This window comes from Bombina bombina, chromosome 3 (assembly GCF_027579735.1).
Source record: "Bombina bombina isolate aBomBom1 chromosome 3, aBomBom1.pri, whole genome shotgun sequence".
Classification (NCBI taxonomy): Eukaryota; Metazoa; Chordata; class Amphibia; order Anura; family Bombinatoridae; genus Bombina; species Bombina bombina.
In genome coordinates this window covers 834,840,185-834,849,324 of record NC_069501.1, presented here as the reverse complement: position 1 = coordinate 834,849,324, position 9,140 = coordinate 834,840,185, and positions in this window count along the sequence as shown.

Genomic DNA, 9,140 nt, shown 5'->3' with positions numbered 1-9,140 from the left:
TGCCGTGTGTATCTGGAAGGGCACATTCCAATGAATTAGGATCCCCACACCCCGACCTTTCTGACATTGGAGGCAAAATATCCGACTGGAAAGCCTCTATTGGAGAATTTGGATGGGCAGTCCTTGGGGAAGTGGGTTTCCTGCACAAAAGCTATATCGGCTTTTGATTTGCCAAGCCACGCTAGGGCCACTGAATGCTTGGTTGGAGAGTTTAACCCCTTAGCGTTCTGTGTAACTATGGTAATTATGCGTAGGTCCATGTGTGACCAGTGAGGGAGGGGCCTATCAAGCAGGATTACTGGTAGAAGCCTGAGATGGTAATGTGCAAAATTCAGTGCAGTAGTGTATCTGTGTATGGAGTATCTGGCTTACCTGAAGGTCGCTTCTTATGCGGCTAGTGAGATCCCAATCGGACCAGGGGAGGAGAGGAAAGGGGGAGGCAGATGAGAAGGAACAGAGAGGGAAGACATATCTGGAATTGCAAAACACATGTGTAAATGTTACAACTTTTAAAACAGTATAAACAACGAAAATTAAAACAAAAACCATTAATTACTCCTAGGAGTAAGACAACAAGGGGAAAAAGTGACTACTACAACTCTTGGTAGCAGGTCGGCTACAGATGCATCTTAGTTAAACGAATGTGCTTCTTAGGGTAAGTATTTCCATTTATTTAGGGCCTCCTCGGAGGTCCTTTTCAGTAGATTAGCTAGAATACAAGGAACTTTAAAAGGTTATACTAAACATGTTAATCTATCTTTAACTCATTGTCAAACAAGAAACACAAACATACACAGGGGAAACTAACTGTAGCAACCCATTGCATTTCCTCTCTGGGTTGATGATACGGTGCAATAATCATCATTTTACTTATCTGCACCCAGATTACCCCAATCTTGTAACAAATGGCACAATAAGAGGCTTGGACCCTATTGGTAGGGTGAAGGAAAGTTCCATTTCAGGTGATCCGGTCATGGCCCTCCTGTTGTGTGGAGACCAGACTTTTTGCTGGGACCTTGTTACGTCTGTGATGGGTAACATGACTCCATTCTTGAAGCTGTGGTTCCGGCACTTGAGGTTCTTGATGAGAGTCATGATTAGGGGGTAACCCAGGAGGCTGTATCCCTAGTTGGGAGCAAAAGGTATCCAGATCTTCCGGTGATCTGTATATCACTGTGAGGTTATCTTTTATTACCTTTAGGCAGAAAGGGAATCCCCAACGGTATGGTATCCTAAGGTCCCTGAGGTGCAGCGTCAGAAATCTGGCCTCTCTTCTCTTGGATAATGTCAATTGGCTAAGGTCAGTGTAGAATTGTAGGGAGAAACCTCATATAGTGCTGTGAGCCAGTTATAGTTGGGGTAGGCAGGCGGTCTATTATCAGGTAGATTGCTGGTACTGCTTCCAGGCAAAGTGTAGTATTATATGTGAGAGCACCCAGCTAGGGAAATATGACGTACCGTTTTAACAAGAGGCCTTCATTTTACAATGTTTTACAATGTTGGTATGTGCATGTTCTATGGAGCAATAGGGTGCCGAATCCGCTCCCATCTATAGCAACAGATTGTCTTTATGGCCGTATACAGCGCACAATGATTGCAATAGCAAAACATATGCCCTTATGCTGCCCTTATGCTGCGCCTGTGAAGTTGCACCCCGTGTGTGCTGTACTCACAGTTATTGTGGGTGAGGTGGCGGCCTAGAGCTGAGTTTCTGCACAGCTCCTTTCCCTGCGATGGTGCTCCTGAGACCAGGGAGCTGAGATTGCGGTAATGTTCAATCCGGTTCACGGCAGAGGCCCCTTGGCGTTTTGAAGAGTATGCAGTCGGTGTGCTGTGAGGAGTTAGCAAGTACGTCACCAGGAAAGAATTTATGGGCTTCGTGGCTGACCATAAGATGCCGTTGTGACGAACCTCGACTGCACAGAAAGTCTTCCTGCTCCGGCTTAGAGTTGCTCCTCGGTAACCGTAGGACAGGCAATGTCAGCTCTTACTTCACATTCTTGTGTCCTCTTTGCACATAAGCAGCCAACCTCACTTTGGAACTCTAGAAGCCCGCCCCCCTCTTTTTATTGTGTTCTTAACACAAAAGTAATTTCTACTAATTATCTAGTGGCAATGCTGCACTACACCCATATTGCAATTGTCTGTGCACAAACATAAAATTAAAATTCCTCTCAACTATATATTGTTTCATAATAAATAGATATGCTCATATGTTTGTTAGGCTATGGGCCTCAGACAAGCACATATTGACCCATACAGACAGCATTATGTTAAAGGGCCTTACAGTGATAAATTTAATTTGTTAGAGCATGTCATTTTAACACTAGCGATGCCTCAACTCTATGTGTTTAACCCCCACAAAGTGGTTAAACACATAGCTAAAATACCATGCAGAAGCAGCAAAGAACTGATGGACCTGAGTGGAAAGTACTGTGCGACTAGCACTGCTGATAAAGTAAGAATGCTTTAAAAATATTTACAATTAACAAAATACAAAGTGTTTCTGTGGATTTTGGCAGCTTCGGTTGCTTCTGTCTCTTCATGTTATCCCAGGCAGACTTGATGATGTTTAGACCAGGGCTCTGTGGGGGCCTTACCATCATTTCCAGGACTCCTTGTTCTTCTTTACACTGATACTAGTTCTTAATGAATATGGCCGTATGTGTAGGGTCCATGTCATGCTGCAGAATACATTTGGGGCCAATCAGATGCCTCCCTATGGTACTGCATGATGGATAATTATCTCCATGTACTTCTCAGTATTGATGAGACCAATAAATCTGACCTAATCCCAAATCTCAATTTGCAGAAATGCAGCCCTAAACTCCGCCATGCGTCACTATTGCCTTGAGACACTCATTCTTGAACCGCTCTTCTGCCCTTCAGCGAACAAAATGCCTTATGCTACAGCCAAATATTCCAAATTTTGACTCTGCACTAGGCAGTTTTAAGGGGTTAAACGTTGGTGGGTGTGGGGTGTTTGGGAAAAAAACTGTCACTGAAAAGTGCCTTTACATTGCGGTCTATGGGAACTGTATGTTCCCTGTAAATATATATATATGTATATGCTTTTACTGTATATATATATATACATATATATGTGTGTGTTAATATGTGTATATACACATATTAACACATAAATATATATGTATATATATACATTTATATTTAAAATTGCTGCGCTACTTACCCCCTTCGCTGCACTTAGGTTCTGTGCCGCGTATGACGGCATCAGAACAAGGCTCCAAATGCGGGGGGATTCAGTGTTTTACCAGGCTTCGGGACTTATATGGGCCTCTAACCTGTAGATGGGAAAGTCCTCTCAGCAGAAACCGTATTGAAAAGGGTATGAAGGTACGGTAAAAGGTTTTCTCTATAAACTAGAAAATATTTAGTGGTTAAACCCTCAGGATCAGGGCTTTTACCGTGGTTAAGTTGATTAATTGCTTTTTGAATTTCCACCTGTGTAAATGGCTCTTTAAATTCTGTGTTTTGCTCTGCTGTTAAAGTGGGCAGCACAGTTGAAAAGTTTATCAACACTTTTATCTATGATACTAAAGTCTAGGTCATTGCTGCAGATAAATTATTTCAATACATTCTTCACCTGGAAAGGAAGGTATTACTGTCTGAATTCCGTGAATATGAAATTGCAAAAAGAGATCATATTGATCTATCTGCTAAAGTGAAATAAACCTGGTAGTATGAAAATGTAAAAAAACAACAATTTTAAAGCTATAGGGGCTGAATTATCAAGCTCCGAATGGAGCTTGATGCCCCTGTTTCTGCGCGAGACCTGTTTCCGCTGCTCTATAACTTGTCCACTGCCTCTGAGGCTGCGGACATCAATCCGCCCGATCCTATACGATCAGGCTGATTGACACCCCCTGCTAGCAGCCGACTGGCCGCAAATCTGCAAGGGGCGGCATTGCACAAGCAGTTCACAACTGCTTATGCAATAATAAATGCCGACATTTATCGATGTGAAGCAGAAATGATACGCTACATTGAATCATGTCCGTCCACACTTTAATAATCGGCCCCATAATGTTTACATATAAATCTTCAAAATCTTTGAGGTCTAGAAAGAAAAATTGATGGAATGCTATAATGCAATGCTCATTGACATTTTAAAATGTTGAGAATCTGTATTTTGTTTACTTTAGAGGATCAGTAAATATAGTAGATTTGCAAAAATCAACAAATACATGATAAAAAGACAATGCAATAGCAGTTAGGGGTAGATTTATCAGGCAGTGAATGTTGCAATCTACCCCCGAAGTTTCCGTCTTGCAGGAAACGTATGTTAAGTAGCAGCAGTCGTAAGATCACTGCTCCTTAACTCGTCCACTACCTTTTAGGTGGTGGACTACAATCATCCTGATCTGATCCAATCGGGATGATTGACACCCCCTGCTAGCGGCTGATTGGCGTATGCTGTCAGCATTTAGCGATGCCGGGTAGAAAAGATTCACTGCAGTGAATCATGTTCGACCGGCATTTGATAAATGTACCCCTTAGTCTTAACTTCAAATAAGTAGCAGATTTTGTTCTGATTAATTTCAGTTATGTCTATTGCCACTCCTCCTGTATCACGTGACAGCGATCAGCCATTCACAAATGCATATACGTATATTCTGTGATTTTTTGCACATGCTCAGTCAAAAAGTGTAATTATAAAAAGACTGTGCACATTAATGGAAGTAAATTGGAAAGATGTTTAAAATTGCATGCTCTAGCTAAATCATGAAAGTTTAATTTTGACTTGTGTGTCCCTTTAATTTAACCCTTTAAGTGCTGACCCATTCCCACCCCTGTGCTGAGCTGTTTTTCAGATTTTAGATGCTACTCACATTTAGGCCCTACAATAGGCCATTTTTCTGTGAGAAACCCTTATATATTTTTATAGTAAACAGAGGAGGTTATCCTCATATAAATAAGGGCCTTTCAGTATAGTTATATAACTTTAATTTGCACATTGAGCCTCTGTGCAAATAAGTGGACATTTATTCACAGCAGGTGATCACTATTACCAAAGAGATCACCTGGCTTTTAAAACATATATTTTTAAGAGGGGCTAAGGGGCTTTAAAACAAGGGTTTAAAGGGACAGTCTAATCAAAATTAAACTTTCATGATTCAAATAGGGAATGCAATTTTAAACAACTTTCCAATTTACGTTTATCATCAAATTTTCTTTGTTCTCTTGGTATACTTAGTTGTAAGAAAAATCTAGGCAGGCTCATTTGCTAATTTCTAAAACATTGAAGGTCATTGTTCTGTCAGAATAGCGAATTAATCAAACTAGCAAACGGAAGTGATATTCCGTCAGCTGTCTGATAAAAAATATGCATTGTGCATGCGCTGCTTTTAGTCATAGCATTCCAATGCCACTACGTCACAGGCCATCAGAACAGTTAATGGAACAGCCGTGCGCACTAATAACATTTCTGTAAGTTTAAAAACTCTGCGTTCCTCCAATCCTTTCCAGCATTAAGAGCTCTCTGTGTCTGTCAGAAATGAGAGACACTGATCCAGGATTCCAACATACAAACATTTAAACTATACGGAAATGAGGTTTCTCCCACTGTTTTGCCACTTCCAAGTCTCTGTCATTCCAGATATAAATTCAGGTAACAGTTCTACCTATTGACCCTCAGTACAACATCCGAGCAAAGATACAGAGGGTAACTAAAGTTGATTCCTATTACTTTCCCACTTGCAGCACTTTCAATACAGAAATGTTGTTAGTGCGTGCGGCCGTTCCGTTAACTGTTCTGATGGGCTGTGATGTAGTGGCATTGGAATGCTATGACTAAAAGCAGCGCATGCACAATGTATAATTTTTATCAGATAGCTGACGGAACATCACTTCCATTCGCTAGTCTGATGAATTTGCTCTTATGACAGAACACTGCCTCTAATCTCAGAGCATTTTGACAGTTTTTCACAGCTAGAAGTTTGTTCATGTGTGCCATATTAAAAACATTGCGCTCACACCGGTGGAGTTACCTAGGAGTCAGCATGATTGGCTAAAGTGCAAGTCTGCAAAAATAACTGAAATAAGGGGGCAGTCTGCAGAGGCTTAGATACAAGGTAATAACAGAGGTAAAAAGAATATTAATATAACAGTGTTGGTTATGCAAAACTGGGGAATGGGTAATAAAGGGATTACATATCTTTTTAAACAATTAAAATCCTGGAGTAGACAGTAACTTTAAGCAAGTTGAGGTCAAGGGGTTTGAATATCAATCCCCCCATCCAGCTTCTTTAAGCCCTGGTGTCCTTCCCAGCGACTTCCAGGTTTCAGGGGCATGGTGATGTCATTAGCAAGGTAAGTGGTGGGGGCCACAATGAACTTCAAAAACAGATTGTACGGATGACAGCTACATGCTGTCATTCACACTTAAAGAGTTAAAATATATATATATATATAAAAGAAAAAGGTACCGGTACTCATTAATTATCGATTGATATGTTCTGCTCAGTATCTCTGAGAAAAGCAAAGGGACAAGATTATTTACAATGTTTGATGTATTTTGCAGTCCCCTCTTGTGAAAACTAGTTTATTTACATGATGATTACAAATATTACTTCTTATGAGTTGGCAGAAGTGGGGGTACCCAGTACCGATGAGTACCCCCACAAAAACAGCCTTGGCTATGCATAATGAAACAAGCTTGCAATATATTTTTATTTTTTATTTTGTCCCATTTTCATATAATTTAGCTCTGAAAATGATCAATTTCTAATTCTTACACCTGCTGACTTCTCAAGGCTAACTCTGCTATAAATCTGTCCCCAATTGGCTTTATCTGCCTGAAGAAAAGATTTCACTTTATACTAACTTTATAACTATGACTAGCATTACATTGTTTTAAAAAACTTTTAAGACTTGAATGTTATGTTATTCTATAGAAACACAACAGAAATTTGGTGTAATCACAAGGTGTTTCCTTTTCCTTTTAAGAAGGAGCAAATTAAATTTTACAAAGTATTTTTCACAAAAAGAGAAGTATCAGAAGAAGAGGTTATGCTCTTAAGCTAAAGAGTAACAGGTTAAAGAGTAATTTATATTAGCAATTCTTTACTGAAAGGGTTGAGTGGAATATACTTCCAACAAAGGTGGTAAGGACAAACACTAAAATATAATTCATGAATGCCTGGGATACGCATATGGACATATTCAAAGGACATTAAAGGTACATGATATCAAAATGTTGAAGCATTTGAAAGTGATGCAGCATATCTGTAAAATGCGGAATAGAAAATATCACCGGAACATCTCTATGTAAGAAAGGAAGATATTTTACCTCCTAATTTTAGTATCCATATCCCAATGTAAAGGGTCTTTAAGCAGCCAATCATGATGTTAGTCAAAGGATTTGCAAGGGAGTGTGCATCTGGCATGTGCAGGCACAGTCATGTTATTTCTCTACTCAGTTTAAGGAAGTTTACTATGAAATCTTGCGAGATTTCAGTGAAATCTTGTGAGATCACAGAAAAGCAATGAGACATCAGCACATCAGGATAACTGTTCAAACAGCACTTACTATTGTGGGCTAAAGAAATTGAGGTTATTTTTTTTTTCTTTTTTACAAAGATGTTCAGGTGATATTTTCTTGTCAGTGTTTTACAGTTATGCTAGATCAATTTCAAGTGATTTAGCATATGGGTATAATGTCCATTTAAAGACCTGTTGATTGGGTGTTAAACTATGCTTGTACCATGCTCCCTAGAGAAGCCAAGGAGAAAATTTTGTAACTTGCATTTGCTGCAGACTAAATATAAGTTACTACATTTGTATGTGCATATTTCTGAAATGTTCAGTCCCACACAATCATACATGGAGATTTTCCACATTTTTCTGTCTGATATTAAATGTATATGCTCTTGGTAACTAACTAGAACTAGTAAAGTTTTTCTTATCATTTCTCTGCAAAATTCACCACTAATATATAAGGGAATTTTTAAGAAATGTAATTTGATAAGCTTTTCTAAAAGGATTGTCATTGACTTTATTTGATGGATCAGTCTATACATGCATCTTCAAATTCTGTTGCAGATAAATAAGTTTTAAAGTGCCATAAAACAGGTTGAGATCTGTGCATATCCTAAAAGGGCTAATTACAAGTACTTCTGTAATATTATGTTCTATGTATCTCACCATTTCCTTATGCAATTGCTACTGGAATAGTGTCTTATGTGTTTAATTGGTTCCCACTTTTGTAAAAATGCTCAATATATTCACATTCTTTCTTGTTTCTATAACAAACTATTTTATTTAATTACTCTTTCTCCCTCTCCACCTGCACTGTGCATTAGCCCATCTCTCTTAAACTCACCTTACTTTTGTACTCATGAACTTTACCTATTCCTAAACACTCTCTCTCCCTCCTGCACCTCGTATCAAAAGCAGTCTCATTGCTGCAAATTTGTATCTCATCTCATGTCACTCTTCCTCTTGCTTTTACTAACTGCTGGTGACATCTCCCCTAATTCTGGTCCCCAACAACTGCCTAGCCATGCACATCCATGTGTACCATCCCATAGACTCAGAAAACAAAACTCAGCCAACCTTACTCACATTCCACTTGCATCAAAAGCAACTACCCCTTTCACTTGTGCACTCTGGAACTCTTGCTCTGTTTGCAACAAGCTCACTTATATACATGACCTCTTTATCTCTCGCTCCCTCAACCTTCTGGCCCTAACAGAAACCTGGCTCTCTCCCTAGACACAACATCCACTGCTACTTTGTCACATGGGGGTCTCCACTTCAGCGACACGCCTAGGTCTGGTAATAGACAAGGGGGTGTTGTAGGTATTTTACTTTCCACTCGTTGCACCTTTCAACAAATACATCCCATCTCTTCCCTCACATTTTCCTCATTTAAAACCCACATGATTTGCTTATTCTCTCCTCTCTCTATACGTTTTGCAGTCATATACCGACCCCCTGGCTCCTCAACTCAATTTCTAGATCACTTGGCTGCCTGGCTACCTTATTTTCTTTCCTCAGACACCTCTGCCCTCATTCTTGGCGACTTTAACATCCCTCTTGACAATCCGACTGCCTCATCTGCAAAACAACTTCTGCAACTCACTTCCTCTTTCGGTCTGTTACAATGGACTGATTCT